The sequence below is a fragment of the Camellia sinensis genome, chromosome 1, assembly GCF_055761805.1.
Source record: "Camellia sinensis isolate YWXY chromosome 1, ASM5576180v1, whole genome shotgun sequence".
Taxonomy (NCBI): domain Eukaryota; kingdom Viridiplantae; phylum Streptophyta; class Magnoliopsida; order Ericales; family Theaceae; genus Camellia; species Camellia sinensis.
The window spans coordinates 58,367,752-58,392,454 of record NC_138961.1 but is presented as its reverse complement, the minus strand read 5'-3'; positions in this window follow the sequence as shown (position 1 = coordinate 58,392,454).

The window sequence follows — 24,703 nt, the reverse complement described above, 5'->3', positions numbered from 1 at the left end:
CTATGCCTAACAGCTGGCACCAAAAATATCTACAGAAAGTGAAAAATGGCTGCCGACCTCTCAAAGTGGTCAACCGACCACCCCACCTAGTCGACCGACCACCTCAGGTGGTCGATAGGGGAAACACCTGGTCGACAGGGCAAAAAGGGGGTCTCCCAAGAGAGGAGAAGGTGGTGGCATGCTGCAAACCACTTACGGTGGCTGACCGACCACCAAAAGTGGCCGGTAGGGAAGAAAAATGGTATACAAGAGATAAAAGTGGTCTACACCACTGTTTCTCCTTCCAGGCAAACAAAATGGGGGACCAAGAGTTGGCTTAATACAAGCACAAAACCAAGAGAGTTCAAAGACGTAGAGGCAAGAAGCGCAGCCGAAAACCTCAGAGACTCCAAACGAGCACGAACACGTCAATCATCGAGCACTCAAACGATGACATCCAAGTCTTTAGGACGGTCAAAAATGGGGTGTCTACAGTTGCCCCTCTTTGACAGAACTCGAAAGTCATGAAATGACGGGAGTGAATATTAAAGCCCAGAGACGACCCATTTTTCACAAGGCTGAAGACTTACACAAACAGCCAAGGTATCAAACAAATATGCCGCAGGCTATTCAAACGAACATACACGATGCAAGAGCATAACTTATGATCATGCAAAGAAAGCTGTAATGAAGCATTTATACAAAATAAATACAACAATTTAAGCAAACTGACAAGTTGCAGAAGTCTCACACATTTCAACAGAAAGGATATAAGAAAATTATGCAAGCCTAGCGAAGGTGTGATAGATACACAAAGCGAGCACGTGTGATAGATACACGAAATGAACAAAGTGTGATAGATACACTAAGTGAAGAAAGTGTGATAGATATACTAAATGAACAAAGTGTGATAGATACACTAAGTGAAGAGAGTGTGGTACATTAAATGAACAAAGTGTGATTAGATACACTACGTGAAGAGAGTGCGATAGATACACTAAATGAACAAAGTGTGATAGATACACTAAGTGAAGAGAGTGTGATAGATACACTAAATAAAGAAAGTGTGATAGATACACTAAATGAACAAAGTGTGATAGATACACTAAGTGAAAAGAGCTTACACTCGACTTCTCTAAATGAACCGCACATCCAATATCGCCTGGTTGCGCCAGCTTCAAATGAACCGTACATACAATATCGTATCCTGCGTAAGAAAGAAACTCAATAGGTACAATAAAACACAATGCATATTCTATGCAGGATTGACAACACATTCTGTGTTTAAATGCCAAATGCAGGTTCTACGCGTAAACGAGGAGTCCATATTCTATGTAAAAGTGGAAAACGCATGTGAGTGCAAAAGAATGTAATGTATGTTCCATACAATATTCGAGAAACATATTCTAGGCAAAACAGGAAGTGCATAACAATGCAAGTGAAAAGGTGCATAACAATGCAAGGGAAACATGCATAACAATGCAAGGGAAATGTGCATAACAATGCAAGTGGAGACATGCACATCTTATGCAAAACAAAAGTGCGATATAATCAAGAAAGAAATGTATATTCAATGCAAAATACCGAATGAAGAAAACATGCCTTCACAGAGCCGATTCAAATACAACCTCCAATTTACCTCTCGGAGGGGTGACAATGCATTCAACGTATACACTTCGCACATGAAGACTTGACGATGAGTCACGCATCAGAGACGTGATTTCAAATTCCCGCAGGGGCTTTTTAGTTGAAAAGTGAACTGTTCTGGGACTTCCTCAAAATCAAAGAACTCAAAATAGCATAAAAGCACACAGGGAGGACAGTGGGACCCTGCCGACCACATAGGAGAGCTGTCGACCACCAAAACCACCTGTCGACCACATAGGTGGTCGGTCGACCAGTTTAGCAGATTTTGGGGTAGTTTGGTCTTTTGAGGTTCGGATCTTTAAAAGCACAAATGCTCACACATAGAAGGCCGAAAATCACTCCTCTACCTCCCTAGACCTCTTTTCCTCTTAGATTCGAGCTTTACACACGTTTTCCAACGCCCCACGCGAAGTTGATTCACGAAAACTCTTCGGTTTCCTTCACTTTGAACCGAACAAATCTTGCTTTCAGACTCTTTTCCGCCATTTTCGCTATTTGAGGTATGTTTCCTTTGATTTTGTCTTGAGTTTGGCGCCTTTTTCCCTGGTTTTGACTTTTTGACTTTTTTCTCCTTCCGAGAGTTGACTTTTGTTGACTTTTGGCACATTTTGCTCATTTTTGCTCATCTTTCGCCTTCTTTTCAGATGGCTGACAATGCTCCACACGACGAGGGCTCTCCAGGTATAGAGGAGGAGCCTGACATCATTTCGCTGCCGCCTAGGACTCAGCCCTTCGATCCTACGACGTACCGTCCTGAGGTACATATTCTGCCACCCAGCACAGCTCGCCATTTTACCGGGTTTGCCGGCGTGCCCCCGTAGATCTTCTATTGCGGGAGCCGGAGTCTCACCTGTCTCACTACGCGCCCGAGGTACATACTGCATTCTCACATCTTTTGCGATGCACTTTACATTTCTTACACAATTCCTGCTTTTGCTCCGTATTTCATCTGCTTGTTCTGAACACATTTACATACACAACGCTTCTACTCATTTTGAACACAACTCACATGCTGCATTTCTGCTCATTTTGAACACAACTCGTATGCTACATCTCTGCTCATTCTGAACATAACTCATATGCCGCATTTCTGCTCATTCTGAACACAAATCACACACCGCATCTCTGCTCATTTTGAACATAACTCATATACTGCATTTCTGCTCATTCTGAACACAAGTCGCACACTGCATCTCTGCTTATTCCGAACATAACTCATATGCTGCATTTCTGCTCATTCTGAACACATTTAGCTTCCCGTCCCACTCGGGGATATGGATTGATCATCGTGAGGGATTGGTATATAGAGCTCCCCGACGGTGTTCGGTAGATTGTTGATGGGGCAAGGTTCGGGCTATTTTGCATTGGGCTATCGCGTCTTGTAACGAGTAGGACCCTCCTGGGTGCACTAGTAGAGAGATGGTGGGACACCACCAACTCCTTCCATTTCTCAGCTACCGGGGACATGACGATGACTCTGTACGACTTTGCTATGCTGACGGGCTCGAGGTGGGAGGCCGACCTATCCCGTATGACTCTGATATGGGCGAGTGGGAGACAGCATGGACCTATCTACTTCGAGCCTATCCACCGGTCTATCGATCATCCGGCACAGTCAGATACACCTGGTTCACAGAGCAGTACAGAGGGACTGTGCCCGAGACTGTTAAGGTCACGGAGCAATATGCTCGGGGATTCCGGATGTTCCTTCTTGGGACCACATTGTTCTCCGATAGGGGGAACACGGTCGGGCTACATCTTCTAAATGCTCTAGTAGACCTATCCCAGGTTCGGCACTTCGGTTGGGGCGGCACTGGCCTTGCTACCCTTTATTGCTATATGAGCTCGACCTCCCACATGAGCGGGAACATAGTAGGCGGTTATTGGAGAGCCTGGGAGGTATATTCTGCCCTTTTGATTTACATTCCTGCGTTTCATTACCTGTACACTGCACACTTCACACATTGCACACATTACTATAGACCACCCTGGAAGCTACTACAGTTCAGACTCGTGTCACGGTTCTGAATCTAATCTCACAAAGTGCAATGTGAGACAGATAAATCACCAAAGAGTCCAAATCTGGCAAATCGTTTTGGAAAATCGATTTTAATAAAGAAGTGCCAAACATGGACTGCTTTGTCAGATACAGAGTCGCCACCTAAATGTTTTATTTTGGAAAATTTAGGAAACCCTGACTCGTGCCTAAGGCCACGTGTCCGTCATCACCAAAGTTGTCTCGGCTCGAGAACTTGGGTACGAGAGGGGAAGGTCATGCAATGAGCACCCCCGCTCACCCGATTAAAGATCGGCCTTTACTATCATGATATGTTGTTTTTGAAAACACATGTGTTCTTATTCCGGTTATTAACCTAAAATTACTATGCGATGCGCACAGCATACAAGTATAGACTAGATTCCCTAAGTTGGAACAAAACATCTCATGTTCGTTTGTTTGAAAACGGTTTAGAGGTGCTACTCGCAAGTAGGCTAAGTCGTGGATTTTGCCACCCTCAAGTGGGATTAGAAAACATTGATTTTGCCACTCTTAAGTGGGCTTAAAACACACATTTTGATGAATTGTACCAATTCAAGAATCCAACCTTCACCCACAGGCATTCAAGTAATTAATCACTTAAGCAGTTAGCCTCATGGCAAGCATGCTAAACATGGTAACATACACATCTCAGGCAAGGATGCTAAAGCATAAACACTCACAGTGTACTCTGAGCCAAAACAGAGAACTAGTTAAAAATCATACGTGATCTTAGTTCATGTTAAAATGGCTAATACAACACATGCAAAAATGCAACTAAAATGGGCTCGGCTATTCTAAGATGTCATGTGAAATGCAACTTGATAACATGTTGTTGAACACGTATTCAAGTAAATGTATTGAAGTACAATGCAATTAGTATGATGCGCCGAGCCCGGTGCATGCAAAGCATATGAATGGATGCCCGCATGCGAAGCATAAGTATGCTAATCAAAATATGCCCTAAAACTAACCATCTTAAGCGGTTAAGTAAAGGGGAGAAAGAAATGGGGGTTGGAAGACATGCATCACACACACGCACACTTATTACAACAGTTGTGTCCTCTCGACAGAGGGTCCGAATAATGAGCTAACTAGCTAATCTAAGCTAATTAAACTAATTATTACAAAACAGAACTAATTAACTAACAAGTTAACTAACTAGTACAAAATGAAGCTAATTAACTAACAAGTTAACTAACTAGTTATTACAAACACAAATGAATAGCTAAGTACATTAACTACTTAAGTACAAACCCAAAATGCAAGCTAGCTCAACAAAGCATTTAAGTAAAGCAAACATAAGGGGCCTCAGAGCGAGAAGCACATGAATGCTCGGTCGCCTCGTTCGGAAATCCATCACGATGCCCCAACTTGCCTCTGTTTGCATTTGTTCTCAAGACTTTGCACAAGCTTCAAATAGCTTCTACTCCACCATGGGAACTTGTAGGAAGGTTGCCGACCACTTATTGGTGTTGCCAACCACTTGCCGACCACCTATGTTTGCTGCAGACCAGAAAAAGTGGTCGGTCAGCCACTTTTACTAGTCTGCCAACCACTTTTTACTGAACTTCTCTAGTTTGCTACAACAAAGAACAAGAAGGGGCATGGCAGCGTATTTGCAAGGTATGTGTGCACAACCACTCTCCCTATCATTTCATGATCTCAAGGGAGTGTGGTTCTCGACTCTCGGGCCACCAATCGCGTATCTCGATGCATGATGGCCGAGAAATCGAAATTACATTTCAATGTAAATGTATGCACAAAAGACAAATAAGAGCCTCCGCCTCTATCATGCTTGATCAAGAGGTTCGGCGACCGAGAATTGAGGCACATTTCATCACTTCAAGTATGAAACGTCCCTCGTTTCTCGTGTTTGGACTAACACCCAATCCAAACACATGCAATGCAACTCAAGCATGCTAAACATAATGTAATGCATGCATACACAATGCAATGCAACGCAACAGGAGCAACCTATCAATGCTAATGGCATGCATGCACACACAATGCAATGCAACATAAGCATTTCAACACAAAGCAAACAACAAGCATGCAAACAACATGCAAACAAACATGCTCAATGGACTTAAACCAAATATGGACGGACCTCAGTCATGCCAAAACAGCAGCCATAACACCAAAGCTAAGGCACCAAAAGGCAAGACATGCATGCACATGCATTGGCCTATCAACTAAGTATAAGAGCACAACTCTCAAGAGTGCTCAAAGAGTGACAAATGTGGAAGTGTAACAACACTATATGCACTTAAATCAGGTATGAAATGATGCCAAATCATCCAGTCAACACAAGCATGGCATGCTAGGGTCCTTAAAGCATAAAGCTACCAAAGAGGACTACACAAGAGGCATGCAATGCATGGCACAAATGAAAGAACCAACCATGGACAGAGCTCAAATAGGTCAAGACAATGACCAAAACATGCTGAGATGGGGGCTCAAATGTCTAAGCATGCATGTATACATATTGGGCCATAAACAAGGCAACAATGCACAACCCTTAGAGGCACTCAAAGGGTGAAAGAAGTGGGAGCATGACAATGCTATATGCTCTTAAATAACATGTGAAATGATGCCAAATCATGTACATGTAAGCAATGAAGCATAATATGGTGCTCAAAACTCAAAGCTAGCAAGATCAATTGCACTACAACTATGCAATACATGAAGCATATGGAAAATACAACCCAAAATAGTCCTAGAGCATGTCAAAATGATGCTAAAACATGTATGAAAGGAAGCCAAAATTAGCTAGCATGGTGAGCATAAAGCATGAAATATGCAAGGCCAAAAGGGAGGATTACACTACACCTACTAAGACCAACCATGGGATGACTTCGCCAACAAAAATCAGAGTTATATCATGGCGAAATAACCCCAAAAACATACTGAAATAATAGCTCACAAGCTTAGGTATGAAGGCATACACAAAGGCTCATGTTTAAGGCATAAAGCACAAACTCTCCAATGCATTGAAAGAGTGACCACACTACATGCACTGAAATCACATATGAAATGATGCCAAATCATGAAAATAGCCCAAGCAATGCATGCTAGTGGCTTGGAAACTCAAAGCTAGTGACCTAGAATGCATCATACCTATACAAAGCAATGCATGCATGGCCAAAACAACATAAATCATAGCTTAATCATGGTAAAACATGAACAAAATTTTCTTAGAGTTAAGCCAAAATCATGCTAGAATGATGGTCTAAAGCATGATACACATTAGGCTAGTGAATGGAAATGCACTACAAGTGCATGGAGCATGCAAACGGCCATCAAACCAACCTTAGACAGAGTTATGGCATGCTAAAAAAACACCAAAAACCTACTGAGATGGACTCAAAACATGCTAGAAAGACATGCTACTTCATGAAGCACACAAAGCTAGTTTGTAAGGATTACACTACAAGTGTAAATAGCATGCATGGGGTGACAAAACCAAGTCAAAATAATGGTATGCCATGTCAAAATAACCCCCAAAACAAGTGGAGAATAAGCCAACACAAGCTTAACAAATATGCTCAAACATGAGGCATACAAGGCATGCAACCAAGATACAAGGAGAGGGGTTGACCCTCTCCTATTTAAGACCTCAAAACACAAGTTTTACCACTGAAAATCCACAGGATGATTAAAAGGCCAAGAGAAAGTGATCTCAAGGGCCTAAAGTGATGGTGTAAAAGAAAGCCAAACAAGGCACAAGAGGGGGTAGACCACCCCCAACACAAAAGAGACCTTAAACAAACATTATAACCATGCAAAATCAGAACTTTTTGCTGTGGAAAGTCAAGCCAAAATAAGCATGCAAATAGGGCCAAAAGCTTAATCAAAAACAAGGGTTTAAGAGGTTAGAAGCTCACCCTTGTAGAACAACTTTAGAGCAACAACTCCAGCAACTTTTTTTGATCAAAACCAGTCCAAAAACTCCAAAACCAACCTCAAGATGCCTCAGCTCCAAGAGTATGGTGTTTCACTATGTGTTTGTGTGCAAAAGTGTGAAGAATAGACACTTTAAGGCACAAATATGAAGAGCAAGAGCAATATAGAGATAGATGGTATATGTATAGCTCAAGCACAAAATTCTGAACCTAAGGCAAGAGGGGGTAGGTTCTCTTTTATAGAGAACCAAAGTTCAAGCTTGTTGAACAAGCTTAAGGCCTTAAGCCATCCCTCCATACACGTGTATGGATGATGGTTTCTGTGCCTTCCAGCTGTCACAGCTAGCAAGAAAAGATCTTCAAAAAGGTGCTGGAAAGCTGCCGACCACTTCAAGTGGTCGGCTAGCTACTTTCACTGGTCGACCGACCACCATAAGTGGTCTTCCAAGAAAGAAAGTGGTCGGCAGGGGGGGAGGAGTGGTCTGTACCATGAAAGCAAGCTGGTGGTGTGGTGGCCGACCACTTTTGGTGGTCCAAAGACCAAGAAAACCAGTTGGCCGACCAAAAAACTGGTCGGCGGGGAAGAAAAGTGGTCTCCAAGGGGAAGAACTGGTTTCCAACCCTCATTCCACTCTCCAAGCAAGGAAAACCAGGTTTGTACCAAAAACAAACCAAAAAGGATGCAAGACAAAAGTCCAGGAGGCAAGGCGCGCAGCCGGAAGCCTCGAAAACTAGCCTACGGGCACCAAAAGCGGTCTACGATGGAAAAGTAGTCTATGACTACAAAAAGTGGTCTACGAGACCACAGTGTCCCTCTAGGCAAGGTCAACAAGGTATGATTCAAAAACCAAGCCAAGCAGAGAGCGTTAAGCGGTCCCGAGGCAAGGCGCGCAGCCGAAGGCTCTGAAAACCAGAAACTAGTCTCCAAGAGGGAAAAGTGGTCTACGACCACAAAAAGGTGGTCTACAAACCACTCCCTCCCCTCAAGGCAAGGAAAACAAGGCTTGGTCCACAGACCGAGCCAAAAACACAAAGAGTTCAGAGGCTCGAAGGCAAAGCACTCAGCCGAAAACTCCGGAAACTCAAAACGAGCACAACATGCACAATCACCGAGCACTCAATCGATGACCTCTGAGTCTTAAGGTCAGTAAAAAATTAGGTGTCTACAGTTGCCTCTCTTTGACAGAACTCAGAAGTCATAAGATGACGGGAGTGAATGTCAAAGCCCAGAGACGACCCATTTTTGACAAGGCCGAAGACTTAGACAAACAGGCAAGATAACAAAAAGATGCGCCCGCAGGCAAGGGCAAAAAGCAAAATGACATGCACAATGCCAGACATAACTTATGATCATGCAAAGAGAGCTGTAATGAAAAAAATATGCAAAATAAATGCAACAGCTTAAGCGAATGCTATGCAAGCAATACGAGCCAAGCTACATTACATGCAGAAAGGATGTAAGAAAATTATACAATTCTCGCTACGTCTCACGCAGAGTACATACAATATCGTCTGGCTTCACCGACTTCAAATGAACCGTACATACAATATCGTGCCTGCACAAAAGAGGGACTTAACAGGTACAATATAGTAGAAGCACATGTTCAGCATTTCATCAAAACACAATTTCACTATGAGATAAACGCGTGCATATACAATGCCGATGGAAAAGTGCGTAGCAATGCAAGTGAAAAGTGCAGAACAATGCAATGCACTAATAAGTGCAGGTAAGGTGCGCGAGATAGCGCGAACAATGCAATGCACTAACAAGTGCAGGTAAGGTGCGCAAGATAGTGCGAACAATGCAAGTTCAATGCAACAGATACAAGTATTTTCAATGCAAGATGAAAGCATGTAATGAAATGCACAAGGTAGTGCGATGCGCAAGAAAGCACGAGCACAAACTGCACAAAACAGTGCGATGCGCAAGAAAGCGCGATGCACAAAATAGCGCAAGTGATAAACTGTACAAAACAGTGCGATGTGCTAGACAGCGTGATGCGCTAAATAGTGTGATTGATAAACTGCACAAAACAGTGCGATGCGCTAAACAACGCGACTGATAAACTGCACAAAACAGTGCGATGCGCTAAATAGCGTGATGTAACAGTTAATACTGTAGATGCAAAGGGTGACATACTCCAACCATGCTGGAATCATGAGAGGAGGAAAAACAAATTCCAAACACGCCGAAATCATGTGAGGAAAGGAACACTCAAACCACGATGAAATCGTGAGAAGAGGTCCAAAACAACCAATCAGGAACGTGCTCGACGCAACCTAAGATAAATTCCAAACACGCTGAAACCGTGTAAGGAAAACAACACTCTAACCACCCTGAAATCGTGAGAAGAGAGCGACACTCTAACCACGCTGAAATCGTGAGAAGAGGTCCGAGAACCTGCCCAAGTGCGCGCACGACACAACCTTAGATAAATTCCAAACACGCTGAAATCGTGTGAGGAAAAGAACACTCTAACCACCCTGAAATCGTGAGAAGAGGTCTGAGAACAACCAGCCCAGGTGCGCGCACAACGCAACCTGAGATAAATTCCAAACACGTTGAAATCATGTGAAGAAAAGAACACTCTAACCACGCTAAAATCGTGAGAAAAGGCCTGAAAACAAACTGCCCAGGTGCGTGCACGATGCAACCTGAGATAAATTCCAAACACGCTAAAATTGTGTGAGGTAAAGAACACTCTAACCACGCTGAAATCGTGAGAAGAAGTCTGAAAACAACCCACCCAGGTGCGTGCACGACGCAACCTGAGATAAATTCTAAACACGCTAAAATGTTGTGAGGAAAAGAACACTCTAACCACGCGGAAATCGTGAGAAGAGGCCCGAAAACAATTGCTCAGGGGCACGCTTGACGCAACCTGAGATAAATTCCAAACACGCTGAAATCGTGTGAGGAAAAGAACACTCTAACCACGCTGAAATCGTGAGAAGAGGTCCGAAAACAACCTGCCCAGGTGCGTGCATGACGTAACCTGAGATAAATTCCAAACACGCTGAAATCATGTGAGAAAAAGGACACTCTAACCACACTGAAATCGTCAGAAGAGGCCCGAAAACAACCTGCCCAGGTACGTGCACGACGCAACCTGAGATAAATTCAAAACACGCTGAAACCGTGTGAGGAAAAGAACACTCTAACCACGCTGAAATCGCGAGAAGAAGCCCGAAAACAATCGCTCAGGGGCGTGCTCGACCCAACCTGAGATAAATTCCAAACACGCTGAAATCATGTGAGGAAAGGAACACTCTAACCAAGCTGAAATCATGAGAAGAGATCCGAAAACAACCCGCCGAGGTGCATGCATGACGCAACCAGAGATAAATTCCAAACATGCTGAAATCGTGTGAGGAAAATGACACTCTAACCACGCTAAAATCGTGAGAAGAGGCTTGAAAACAACCCGCCCAGGTGCGTGCATGATGCAACCTGAGATAAATCCCAAACACACTGAAATCGTGTGAGGAAAAGGACACTCTAACCACACTGAAATCGTGACAAGAAGCCCGAAAACAACCGCTCAGGGGCGCGCTTGACGTAACTTGAGATAAATTTCAAACACGCTGAAATCGTGTGAGGAAAAGAACACTCTAACCACGCTGAAAGCATGAGAAGAGGTTCGAAAACAAACCGCCTAGGTGCGTGCACGACACAACCTGAGATAAATTCCAAACACGCTGAAATCGTGTGAGGAAAAGAACACTGTAACCATGCTGAAATCGTGAGAAGAGGTCCGAAAACAAACCGCCCAGGTGCGTGCACGACGCAACCTGAGATAAATTCCAAACACGCTTGTGGAGATATGGTTTGGAAATGCTCTTCAGATCCTGGGGGACGCTCATGATCCGCTGATAGTCACCTAAAAAGGAATAAACACTCCGATTGGGGGTACCGGAATTTGCACTCCGACGGACAAGTCAATCTCCACACTCAAGAATGCTTGTATTCTAAGTTAAGCATAACAATTCTCACATACCTTTCTAATTCTGTTGCTTCTTTATTTATACATGTTTCCTGGGCATCGGGGCCAGGCCTACTTTACACTCATTATCTTCTTATTTACTCAGCTCCATAGTTCAATATCTATTCGGCCTATCTGTATTATTCGGCATTCTGATCGTGCAGGATAGAGCCGAGTAATATCTGTCTTCTTGAGTACGCTTCTGACTCTTCCAATTATTCGACTCCCACAATTGCCCCCCAAACACCCCACTAGCATCAGTTAGTCGGCGTGTTTGGCTTCTAGTCTGGGCAGTCAAAAATTCGGCGGTTAACCCTCTTCCCGATGCGCGTCGGAATGCGTACATGCTTTTTGGCCACTGCAACGCTCTCCCGCCTCATTCATGCTTCTCTTGCATTTATTACGATTTGAAACTTCAGTCCCTTCGAATGCATGCTTTTTCGAATATTTGAACCTCCTGGGTTGCCAGTCGGTGTCTCTCCTCCGATGCGTTTTCTGCAACTCCTCTCCGTCTTCTCCTTTGCCTTTCGTAAGTTTTCTTCTCTTCTATTTGCAACCCTACTTTCCGTATTTATTTTTGATTTAGAATATCTTTGGGTCCTCACCAGAATGGCTAAGCATTTGAAAGACCTCCTTTCTGAGGGTCGAATATCTGGGTTCTGAAGACATTTCTCTATCCCCGATGATGTCCGTCTATCTCTAGTAACGGACAATACTCTTGATATGGAGAGGGACGACCAAAATACAATCGTCTTTCCTCTCCTATCCATTACGGAGGGCGGAGTTCACTTTCCCCTACACCCATTTCTTAGGGCCGTCCTCCGCTATTGGGGTTTGATTCCTTCGCAACCCAATGTGAATTTTTTTCGAATTGTAATGGGAATCGTAGAGTTGAACCGGCGTCTGAGGATCAACCTTGGCATTCCGATGATTCGACACTGCTACGGTTTAGCCAAATCCTCTGGTCGGCTCGGGCGCTATTTTCTCAGGGCTAAGGACACTGACCATTACTTGGTAACGATGCTTGCTAGCTCTGGCAAACGAGTTGATGATGTAATGGTCAATATCCGAGGCAACTGGGAATTCGGCGAAGGCGAAGATCGCCTAGACCCTATTCCCAGACGGAGGGGTGGACCAGGTTACCGTATAACTCCTTGTTTGTTGATCTTTCTTTTATTCAGCTTTTTCTTGAAGTTTAACCCTTTGTTTTTACAGGCAATAAGTTGAAGAGGATTCTAACCTTGGCTGACGACGAAGTCCTTGCGGAAATTAAGATTGCACTAAAGTACTTTGTCCGTCCAAACGTACATAAACAAGGGAGAGCTGCCCATATTCTCCTGCGGTACGAGCCTACCTATACTACATTCTCGGCCGCGGACAACATTCCGATCCCAACTGGCGAACAACACCTTACGGCTCTTATCTTCTCCAGCTTTAAGACCCTCAGGCAAATTGGTCTCGAAGATTCTAATTCGGAGTAAGACTTAGAGCTGGTGGTCAAAGTAGTTGCCGAATCAACGAAGGTGTTCGCTGCAGAGGCCGAAGAGGTTGACGAAGCTCTGAAATCAGCGTTTGCGGCAGCCAATCTTAACCAGCCTAACTCTCCGTCCACTTCGGATCGGGCGGAGTTTTCCTTCGGAGATATTTTTACGAACTTTGGAGATCTACCCGACGCTTTTTCTGAAGGCATGGCTAGGGAAAATCTCACTCAGATGGTGAGAAAGAGAAATGTCGAGCGAATGGCCGCCCGAATGAAAGTCGGGGCCGCTCGTTCTGAGCCTGCCCTGGTTGAATCTTTACAACCGGTTACTGGAGAAGAAACGACTCAAGTTGTTGTGGCCGAGACGGAGGGGGCTGAACAGCAGGTTACGGAAGAACAACTGGTTTCAAAAGAGCGGGGCAAAAAACGTTCCGCCGAGGAAGAGGCCGGCTTAGAGGATAGCCCTGCTAACAAATGGCCTCGCTTAGAGGAGTCTGACGTGGTTGTCCCTTTTGTTGTTCAACCAAAGATCAAAGACACCCCAATCTCCTCTGACGCATCTGCCATGAAGGATCCAGCCGTGGCGTTGAGCTTGGCCGCTTTAGTTTCGCTACCAGCTGACAAGGCCACCTTTTGAGAAGAGCCGGATTTGGTAGCTATAGCGTTCGCTGCCCAATCGGCCCTTCTGGTATGTATACGATACTTTCTTTTTTGCTCGTTTGGTTTGGTTTGCATACGATATTGCTTGGTGTGGTGATCCAAACTTGTTTTGCAGACGGTTGGATGGATAGCCGAACTAGGCCGCCGGCAGCGTGATGCCATTGAAAGAATTGGCCGCTTAAAGTTTGAAGCTGAAGGTGAAAGAAGCAAGGCCGAGTTCAAGGCGATGAGAGCCGCAATGGAAAGTTCTCAAGCCGAAGCTGAAAAGGAGAGGGCTCGGACTGCTGACCAGCTCAGATCTGAAGCTGAGGATAGGGCGAACGCAAGCGAGGAGTCACTCAAGTTAGCCCAGGAGGCACTTTCCAAGGCAGAGGCCGAGTTAGAAGAATTGAAGGCGGGCAAGGAAGAAGCCGAATCTGAAGCTTCTACGGCGCTAGAGGCTGGGAAGAGCGCCGTCTTGAAGGAATGCGTAGATGAGGTCCCCAAATTCGAGAATTGGGGATTCAAACATGGGTGGCTCAAAGCCCTTGCTGCCGCTGGAGTTACATTGGCCTTGCCAATTCCATACGAGCAAGTGGACGTTGAGCCACTTGAGTCTAATCCTGAGGATTGATCTGGGAGACATTCTAGTTTTATTAGGTATCCTCAATTTCATTGTACGTTTTTGTTTAGTGGATTCTTGTTAGTTCAAGGTAATTTTCATGTATAAATTAGTTACTATTTGCGCTCAATTTATTAATGAAAATTTCCTTCCCGTTTCACTATTACTTGTAGGCAGTTTTTGATATTAATGAAGGGTTTTGCCTTCCACTACTTTGGATAAAATGATTACTGTCTGTTGTGCCTTATAACTATCGATTGGATAACAGTGTAATCTTGGCAATTATAATAGTTAAACTTTAATTTATCCGAACAAGTAAATCGACTCTTGGTGCCGAATAGGACTAGTAAATCGATTCATGAAGCGGCTGTGGCACTCAAGCCGAATAGATTGATGAATCTGCCCTTGCCCCAGCTGGTTCATGAACATTAAATGCCGAATCACACAATATTGATGAGTCGATTTGTGAAGCGGCTGCGGCATTCTCGCCGAATAGATTGATGAATCTGCCCTTTCCCCGGTTGGTTCATGAACATTAAACGCCGAATTAGACAATATTGATGTGTCGATTCGTGAGGCGGCTGCGACATTCTAGCCGAATAGATTGATGAATCTGCCCTTGCCCCGACTGGTTCATGAATTTGCCCTTGCAGAAGTTAAGACTGCCGAATAACAGTGTTTGATGGGGGCACGACTCAGTCGCCACCGGGCTGTTGAGGTTTCGATATTAATGAGATTGCCTCGGTGGCGCTGCAAGGATTTAGAAATAAATTGCCTCGGACTTTTCGCTCTAGTAACTTCGCTTACTGTGTTCAGACTCGATTTAAAACGATTTTGTCGCATGGGGTTAGATAAGTGTGAATGTCAAATAGAGTTTTTTTCAGCAGCAGAGGAGAAACTTGGACTTTGGCTGAGCTTGACATTGCAATGAATCGCAGCAGAGAACCCACTCGCACGGAAGGTAGGCGTTCAAAAAACGGGAAAAACGTCAACCTCTAAGGTGTCGAAGCAGATCAGCCCAAAGGGGGAAACAACAATGGGGGAGTTCTCTGCAACCGCGACCGAGAAATGAGGTCGACGTAGTGCCGCGACCGTTGAGTATTACTATTTTCGTGGGGAATTCCTTTCTTGTCTTGGATCTTGGCCTTGACGTTGTCTATGGTGTCGAAGCTCTCCACCTCGAGAGTGATTGTCTCGCCGGTGTGAACATCGTGGATTCAAGCGCGGTCAGATCAAGACATTTCAAGTTGCGGATGCTCTCTGATCAACGGGCATTGATTCGGCGCTGCTGCTGTACCAACGCGACGCCGTATGAGAATAGATATTGTAATGCTTCGAACGCGGATTGCATTTTTATAATTACTGTTTAATCGAATAAAATGTTTTATTTTAAAAGTTTATCTCATTCTAAATTTTTATATGCTTAATTAAGCATCTTATTTTGAATGCTGGCACGTTTTGTCTTGTTCATGCGGTTGTACTGGCTCAACCTACATATCCCTGCCTTGATGTGTAACTATTTTCATTCTGGAGGGCGCTCCAAATTCGGAATATTACTCAGCCCTTGAGCGTCGCCCGGTGGCACTATCTGGTTAGCCAAATGTAGAGGCTTTATCGGCCAAAGACGTCGTGTGCCGATGGGGCGCTTGTGATATTCACGAAGGGCGCTCCGAATCCGGAGGATTTTTTGGTCCAAAGACGTCATGCGCCGATGGGGCTCCGAATCCAGAGTCTTTTTGACCTTTCGGCCCAAAGACGTTATGCGCTGATGGGGCTCCGAATCCGGAGTTTTTTTGGCCAATCGTGATATCCACGAAAGGCGCTCCGAATCCGGAGGCTTTTCCGGCTCAAAGACGTCATGCGCCGATGGGGCTCCGAATCCAGAGTCTTTTTGGCCAATCGTGATATCCATGAAGGGCGCTTCGAATCCGGAGGCTTATTCAACCCAAAGACGTCATGCGCCGATGGGGCTCCGAATACGGAGTCTTTTTGGCCAATCGTGATATCCACAAAGGGCGCTCCGAATCTGGAGGCTTTTTCAGCCCAAAGACGTTATGCACCGATGGGGCTCCGAATCTGGAGTCTTTTTTCGTCCAAAGACGTCGTGCTCCGATGGGGCTCTGAATCTGGAGTTTTTGGCCAATCGTGATATCCACGAAGGGCGCTCCGAATCCGGAGGCTTTTCGGCCTAAAGATGTCATGCGTCAATGGGGCTCCGAATTCGGAGGCTTTTTCGGTCCAAAGACGTCATGCGCCGATGGGGCTCCGAATTCGGAGTCTTTTTGGCCAATCGTGCTATCCACGAAGGGCGCTCCAAATCTGGAGGCTTGTTCAGCCCAAAGACGTCATGCGCCGATGATGCTCTGAATCCGGAGTCTTTTTGGTCAATCGTGATATCCACGAAGGGCGCTCCGAATCCAGAGGTTTTTTTGGCCCGAAGACGTCATGTGTCAATGGGGCTCCGAATCTGGAGTCTTTTTGGCCAATCTTGATGTCTACAAAGGGCGCTCCAAATTTGGAGGCTTTTTTGGCCCAAAGACGTCATGCACCGATGGGACTCCGAATCCGGAGGCTTTTTCGGTCCAAAGACGTCATGCGCCGATGGGGCTTTGAATCCGGAGTCTTTTTGGCTAATCGTGCTATCCATGAAGGGCGCTCCAAATTCGAAGGCTTTTTCAGCCCAAAGACGTCATGCGCCGATGGTGCTCTGAATCCGGAGTCTTTTTGGTCAATCGTGATATCCACGAAGGGCGCTCTGAATCTAGAGGTTTTTTTGGCCCGAAGACATCATGCGCCGATGGGGCTCCGAATCCGGAGTCTTTTTGGCCAATCTTGATGTCCACGAAGGGCACTCCAAATTTGGAGGCATTTTCAGCCCAAAGACGTCATGCGCCGATGGGACTCCAAATCCGGAGGCTTTTTTGGTCCAAAGACGTCATGCGCCGATGGGGCTTCGAATCCGGAGTCTTTTTGGCTAATCGTGCTATCCACGAAGGGCGCTTCAAATCTGGAGGCTTTTTCAGCCCAAAGACGTCATGCGCCGATGGGGCTCTGAATCCGGAGTCTTTTTGGTCAATCGTGATATCCACGAAGGGCGCTCCGAATCCAGAGGCTTTTTTGGCCCAAAGACGTCATGCGCCAATGGGGCTCCAAATCCGGAGTCTTTTTGGCCAATCCTGATGTCCACGAAGGGTGCTCCAAATTCTGAGGCTTTTTCGGCCCAAAGACGTCATGCGCCGATGGGGCTCCAAATCCAGAGTCTTTTTGACCAATCGTGATATCCACGAAGGGCGCTCCGAATTCGGAGGCTTTTTGGCCAATCGTGATATCCACGAAGTGAGCTCCGAATCCGGAGGCTTTTTCGTCGAAGCGCTATTTTAAATAAGAATCCAATTTCTGAACAAGAATCCTTCCATTACAAAGGTGGAATGTGTACATGACGAATCATTTAGAACTAGGATCATTCCCCACATGTCAGGTTTGATGACAGAATTTTTGTGAGTTCTTCAGGAGCAATGCCGCGTACCTAATTTTCCATCAACCGGTCTTCTACCATCCGGAAATACCTTCAGGAGCAACTTTCCCGGTGTGTAGCGGCGCGGCTGAACGTGCTGATCATACGTCCTGGCAAGCTGCTGCTGGTATCGCCTAGAGCTTCCGTGGTTTTTCGCTAGAGAGCCGTCCGACATCGTCGAGGCTGTTTCGATTCGGTACTTCAGTGGAGTTGACCTGCAACTCCGTTGGTGTCTTTCCAGAAAGGAGATAACATGGTTGTGCGGATTACCGGGGACCACGGATCTACACAATGCCGTGTTCGGTCGGGAAGCATAGCAGCTGATGATAGGTGCTTGGCACGGCCTGAATATGATGTAACCAAGTTCGCCCCATGATGAGATTATACGGCGAAGGGAGCTTGACGACCAAGAATTCCACATCCACTGTTTGGGAGCCCGCTCGAATGGGAAATGTGATTTTCCCCAACGGGTACTCTGGATTTGTGTTGAAGCCGAATAATGGATGAAGAGCCAGAGACAGGTCTGATTTGTTGAAGCCGAGTTTGATGAAGGTCTCGTAATACATAACCTCTGAAGTGCTCCCCTGGTCTATGAGGTCGCGTTCAACGGTAAATCAGTTTACGTGTAGTTCAATGTCCAATGGATCAATATGGGGGAGTGTTATGCCGATAAGATCGGAATCGTCAAAGATAATAATTGGAGCTTCATGGGGCTGCTTCATTGGTGTGCGTTGCTTCTGGGGGGCTGACTGAATTATGTGTACGGTACGTGGCGTTGGAAGGCTGTATATCATATGAATAACACCGAGCGGAGGTGAGTCCTGCCGAAGGGCAACTGTTTTGATTACGCTCTTTCGAACATGTTGCTGGAGTCGACCATCTTGGACCAATTCCTCAATATGGTCTTTTAAAGCATAGCAACTATCCGTATCATGACCATGATCCTTGTGATATTCACACCGCATGTCCCGCCTTCTCGTGTCAGGGGGTCCAACCATTTTGGACGGCCATTTGAAGAATAGAAGATGTTGGATTTTGGACATCACCAAGCTGATTGTCTCTGACAGCTCCGTATATTTCTTGTCAGTGCGCTTTATGCGCCTACTATCGACCTGCAGTTGCTCATTCGCTCGGTGTGAGCATTGATCGCTGTAGACGCGCCCGCGTGAGGCCCTCGTGCTACAGTTCGGACTCGATTCGTGTCACAGTTCTTAATTTGAACCAAAGAGTCCAAATCCGGCAAATCGTTTTGAGAAACAGATTTTTTTTGAAAAGAAGTGCCAAACATGGACTGCTTTGCCAGATACAGAGTCGCCACCTAAATATTTTATTTTGGGGAAATTTAGGAAACCCTGACTCGGTGCCAAAGGCCACGTGTCCGTCATCACCAAAGTTGCCTCGGCTCAGGAACTTGGGTACGATTGAGGAAGGTCAGCTATGAGCACCCCCTCTCGCCCGATCCGAAGATCGGCCTCTACTAACCATGATATCCGTTTTTGAAAACGTTATGTGTTCTTATCCCGATTATTAGCCTAGAATTACTATGTTATGCGCACAGCACAAAAGTATAGACTAGATTGCCTAATTTGGGAATAAGCATTGCGTATCCGTTTGTTTTTTGGAAAAATGTTTTGGAATTTGCTACTCGCAAGTAGGCTAAAACACGGATTTCAATGAGCTATTCCAACTTAGACAATCCAACCTTCACCCGCAGGCATTCAAGCAGTTATATCACATAAGCAGCTAGCCTCATGGTAGTCATGCTATCATGCAACACTCACACGCATGCAAGGATGCTAAAGCATAAATACTTACATCGTACTCCGTGCCAAAACAAGAACTAGTTAGTAATCATATGCATGATCCTAGTTCATGTTTAAATGTCGAATGCAACGCATACGGAATGTCACTAGAGTAGGCTCGGCTAGTCTATGAATGACATGCGAAAATGCACAAGTAGCATGTATTCAAGTTAGATTTGAAGTACTAATGCAGTTAGCATGATGCGCCGAGCCCGGTGCATGCAATACTAATGAATGATGCACGCATGCATAGCATAAGGTATGCTAAATTAAACATGTCCTATTACTAACCGTCAAAGAAGGTAAGTAAAAGAGAGAAAGAAGTGGGAGTTGGAAGACATGCACACACTCACCCACACTTATTACAAATTTTCCCTCGCTCGGAGGGACCAAAAGAATAATACAGATTAACTAACCCGCAAGCTAATTAATCATTACAAATCACCTAATTAATTAATAAATTAACTAAGCATAAGGAAAGCAATAAAAGGGGGCCTCGGGAAGAGGGTTCGATGCGCGCGTGCTCGGGTCTTTCTTGGAAGTGCACTGCCATGCATAGGCCGCCTCTGTTTTCCCTGCTCTGCCTCTTTGAAGACTGCCAAAGTCTCAAAATTGCTTCCCTGGACATTGGGAGACACCACCGGCTGAGTAGAATAGCCACCGGTAGTGGTATGTGATCATTGGCTGCTGGTGAAGCTATCGGCCACCAATGGACTTCCGGTCGGCACTAAACACTGCCGGTCGGCAAAGAATGTCTGCAGAACCTGCAATTGACAGCAGCAGAGGGCAAGGCATAGCATGGCAATGCAATTCAAGCAATGTATGCACCAATCCTGTCCCTTATCATGTGTATGACTCAAAGGGACATGGTCCTTGATTCTCGGACCATCAAGTGCGCATTTCAATGCGTGATGGCCCAAGAGACCAAGTTGTGCACTTTCATGTCAAGTGAAATGCAAACCAAATAAGCACATAAAGGCCCAACCTCTATCACTTGATTTCAAGAGGCAAGGCATGCATGTTCAATGCGATGCAACTTAAGCATGTTAGCTAATATGCAACATGGCATAAAAGAGAGCATACAAACATGCAATGCACGTTAGGTACACAACCTAAGCAACAAAGCAAACAAGCATGCCACAATTATGCAAACCATTAGAGCATGCAAGATGTAATCCAATCACGCAACATGCTAGCAACTTGGCCAATGGAATGCAAGGCGAATGCAAGTGATTTCAAGCATGTAACATGTGCAACCAAAGCATGCAAACATGGGATGATGTAACAACACTTGAATGACATGCAAGGGATGGACTTACACTAATTGGACAGCTCTAAGTTAGGTCCAAAACAGTGGCCAAAAGCTTAAGAAAATGGGACCAAACACACATACACACATGCACATGTTAAGGCCTAACGCTTAAGCATCAAAGGACAACTTTTAAGCACACTTAAAAGGGAATAATCATGGACATATGGCATGCATTATAAGCCTTGAAAATCATGCTATAAGAGGTGCCAAACCAACTTAAACAAGACAAACAATAGCATGCGAATGGTCCAAGCATTTAAAGCAAGTCAAAGGGGACTTAAACCATGGCTAAGCCAACCGAGCCTCACAAGGCCACGAAGGCTTAAAATAGGTCCAAGGCAGGCCTAGACCATGCAAAGGGACCCTCTAGATGGCATCTAAGTGGCTCAAATTCAAAAGCATGCACATGGGCCAAAACATGGAGCATACAACATAAGCTTTCGAAGCATTAATGAGGTGTCTAAGGCAAGCATACAAGCATATCAAAGGGACTGAAATAACATGGAAAATGATCCCAACCCACTAAATCGAAGCAAGTGATGCATGCAACACACTCATACACTTAAGGCCAACAAACCAAAAATGTAAAGGGGCTATATAATGCATGCCATGGTCGACCAAAATGGCTAAGGACAGACCTTAAACATGGCAAAATAAGCATGAAAGCTTCACAAGGCTAAGCCTAAAACATGCTAGAATAATGGTTTACAACCTAAGGCATGTTAAGGCAACACAATGGCATTATAAGGCATGTATGCTAAGCAAGCATGGTGTACCAAAACCAACTAAAAACAAAGGCATATTATGACATGATAAGCACAAAAATCAGCTAAGGCATGGTCAACAAGAGCCTAAGCTAGGTGCTCCCTCAAGAGGCAAAAATGGTCCTTTTCAAGGACAACAAGGAGAGGGGGTGACCCTCTCCTTCTTGGGACCTCAAGGCACCATCCTCACCTCTGAAATCCCTCAAGATTTCAGTGGTGAGGAGGCCCAAACACCAAGGTCTCGGAGCTTACACAAAATGGCACAAAATGGAGCCTTACAAGGCTTAAGAGGGGTCAAAAAACCTCAAACCACAAAACACTCTAAACAAACTATTTAGAGGGCCTAAAAATAGAACTTTTTTATGTTATATACTAAACACAAAAACAATTGCAAGGTAGGCAAAAATACAATGCAAGAAAGGGGTAAAAAGGAGAAAGCTTCTTACCCTTGAAGACCTTCTTCAACAATGGAGCTCCAGCAGCTTCTTTAGGTTGAAACCAGCTTCAAAACCTCCAAAACAACCCTCAAGAGGCCTTAGCTCCAAGGGATGGTGTAATGGTGGGTGCTTGTGAGCAAAAGTAAGACAAAACACACACACTAAGCTCAAGAGAGAGAGAGAGAGAGATATAGGATAGATACAAATTCCTAACCCTAATATCAAAGCTCTCTAAAAATGTTGTCTAACCCTAAATCCAAGAGAGGAGACTCTCTCTTATAGAGCTCTCTCTTGTAAAGCTTGTCAAATAAGCTGGTCAAGAGAAAAATCCCTCCATACACGTGTATGGAGGGGAGCAGAGTGGGTGCCAGCTATCACAGCTGGCACAAAATATCTACCAAAAGTAGATGAACAGTGATCGGCCATTCAAAATTGCCATTTTGGCAAAATAAATGGCCGACCGGCAATATACATTGCCGATGGAACAAAATCACTGGCCGGTGGCCTCAAGCCATGGCCGGTGATGTGTGGGGATGCCTCACAAGGCATTCCCTGCCCCTCCAAGGCAAAACACAAGTGTTTGGTGCAAAACCAGACACAACACGGTCGAGTCAAGAGATCCTGAGGCAAGGCGCGCAACCGAGACCTCCGGGAACTCAAGACGAACACAAACAAGGGTAATCACCAAGTGTTCCAATGGTGACGTCCAAGTCTTGAGGACGGTCAAAAATGGGATGTCTACAATCGCTTGATCAACGAGAATCCCGTTTCTTGTCTCGTTTAGCTCGTTGTCGTGGTTTAGGACTCTGAGGTGGTACGAAACTTATTGGCTGAGCAATTTCAGGAGGGGCCATTTTGTTGGCCATTTTTCCACCTGTAACCCGCAAGGCGTCGTCTTCCACTTTGCAATATTCCTCAACTTTCTTCATCAATGCCTAGACTTTTTTTGGGGGCCTTCTTGTCAAGGAACTGCGGGGGGCACTGTCTGGGTGTAATCCCATTTTGAAGGCGGTGATGGCCATTGAGTCGTTGCAGGCGTCATCAACAAGATTGAAGCACTCCCAATATCGTGCCGAATACGCCCTTAGTGTTTCTCATGGCTGGATCTGCATTGCCCAGAGAGAGTCGGCTTGTTTCGAATGGACCTCGTTAGTGATGAATCTGGCCCTGAAGGACTTCTATAATTGGTGAAAAGTTTTGATCTAAGCCTGCTCTAGTTTATAACACAACCTGACAACCAATGGTCCCAAACTGTTGGGGAATATTCGGCACATGAGGGCCTCGTCGTCTGCATGCAATGTCATGGCTTGCTTGTAGTGGCAGATGTGGTCACTGGGGCTGATTTGCCATCGTGCAAGGTGAATGACGATGCTTTGAATTTCTTAGGTAGCACCGCCTTTGCAATCCGTCGTACGAAGGGATCGTGTTGATCTTCGTCCGAACTGTTCCTTCTTCGCTTATGCCTTATGCGGGGACTTTCTTCAGAAGAACTGGTAGTTTTAGGTTGCCCCTTCTTCCTGGGCTCCGGGGATAACGAGTCGGAGCCGCTATCAGTGTCGTCTTGTCGGGCTCGAGGTCGTCGGCCATCTGCCTTTGGAGATCGTTCCGGATTTAGGCGTACAGCTTTTTGGACTTCACCACTTCCAAGGCCAAATCTTCACGAAGACGTTCGTTCTCTACGATCATGTTCTCCAACCTTTGTTCGTTTTGCTTTACTTGTTCCATGATCGCTTGCATTGTTTCATGCTCTGGAGTCGAGGGTGAGGCGAAGTTCAGAGCGCATCATACAAGGATAGTGTCCGGTCCAAGCATGTTTGATGGAGTGAGGTCGTCTCTTTGCGTCGTTTCATCAGTGGCTATTGGAGGGTCTTCCGTTGCGCCTGCTATGGATGTGTTTGAGTATTCTCACAGATGGCGCCAATTGTGGAGATGTGGTTTGAAAATACTCTTCAGATCCTCGGAGACGCTCGTGATCCGCTGATAGTCACCTGAAAAGGAATAAACACTTCGGTCGGGGGTGCCGGAATTAGCACTCTGACGGACAAGTCGTTCTCCACACTCTAGAATATTTATATTCTAAGTTAAGCATAACAATTCTCACATACCTTTCTTATTCTATTGCTCTTGTCAAATAAGCTTGTCAAGAGAGAAATCCCTCTATACACGTGTATGGAGGGGAGCAGAGTGGGTGCCAGCTATCACAGCTGGCACAAAATATCTACCAAAAGTAGATGAACAGTGATCGGCCATTCAAAATTGCCATTTTGGCAAAATAAATGGCCGACCGGCAACAAAGAGTGCCGACCGGCAATATACATTGTCGATGGAACAAAATCACTGGCCGGTGGCCTCAAGCCATGGCCGGTGATGTGTGGGGATGCCTCACAAGGCATTCCCTGCCCCTCCAAGGCAAAACACAAGTGTTTGGGGCAAAACAAAAGTGTTTGGTGCAAAACCAGACACAACACGGTCGAGTCGAGAGATCCTGAGGCAAGGCGCGCAACCGAGACCTCCGGGAACTCAAGACGAACACAAACAAGGGTAATCACCAAGTGTTCCAATGGTGACGTCCAAGTCTTGAGGA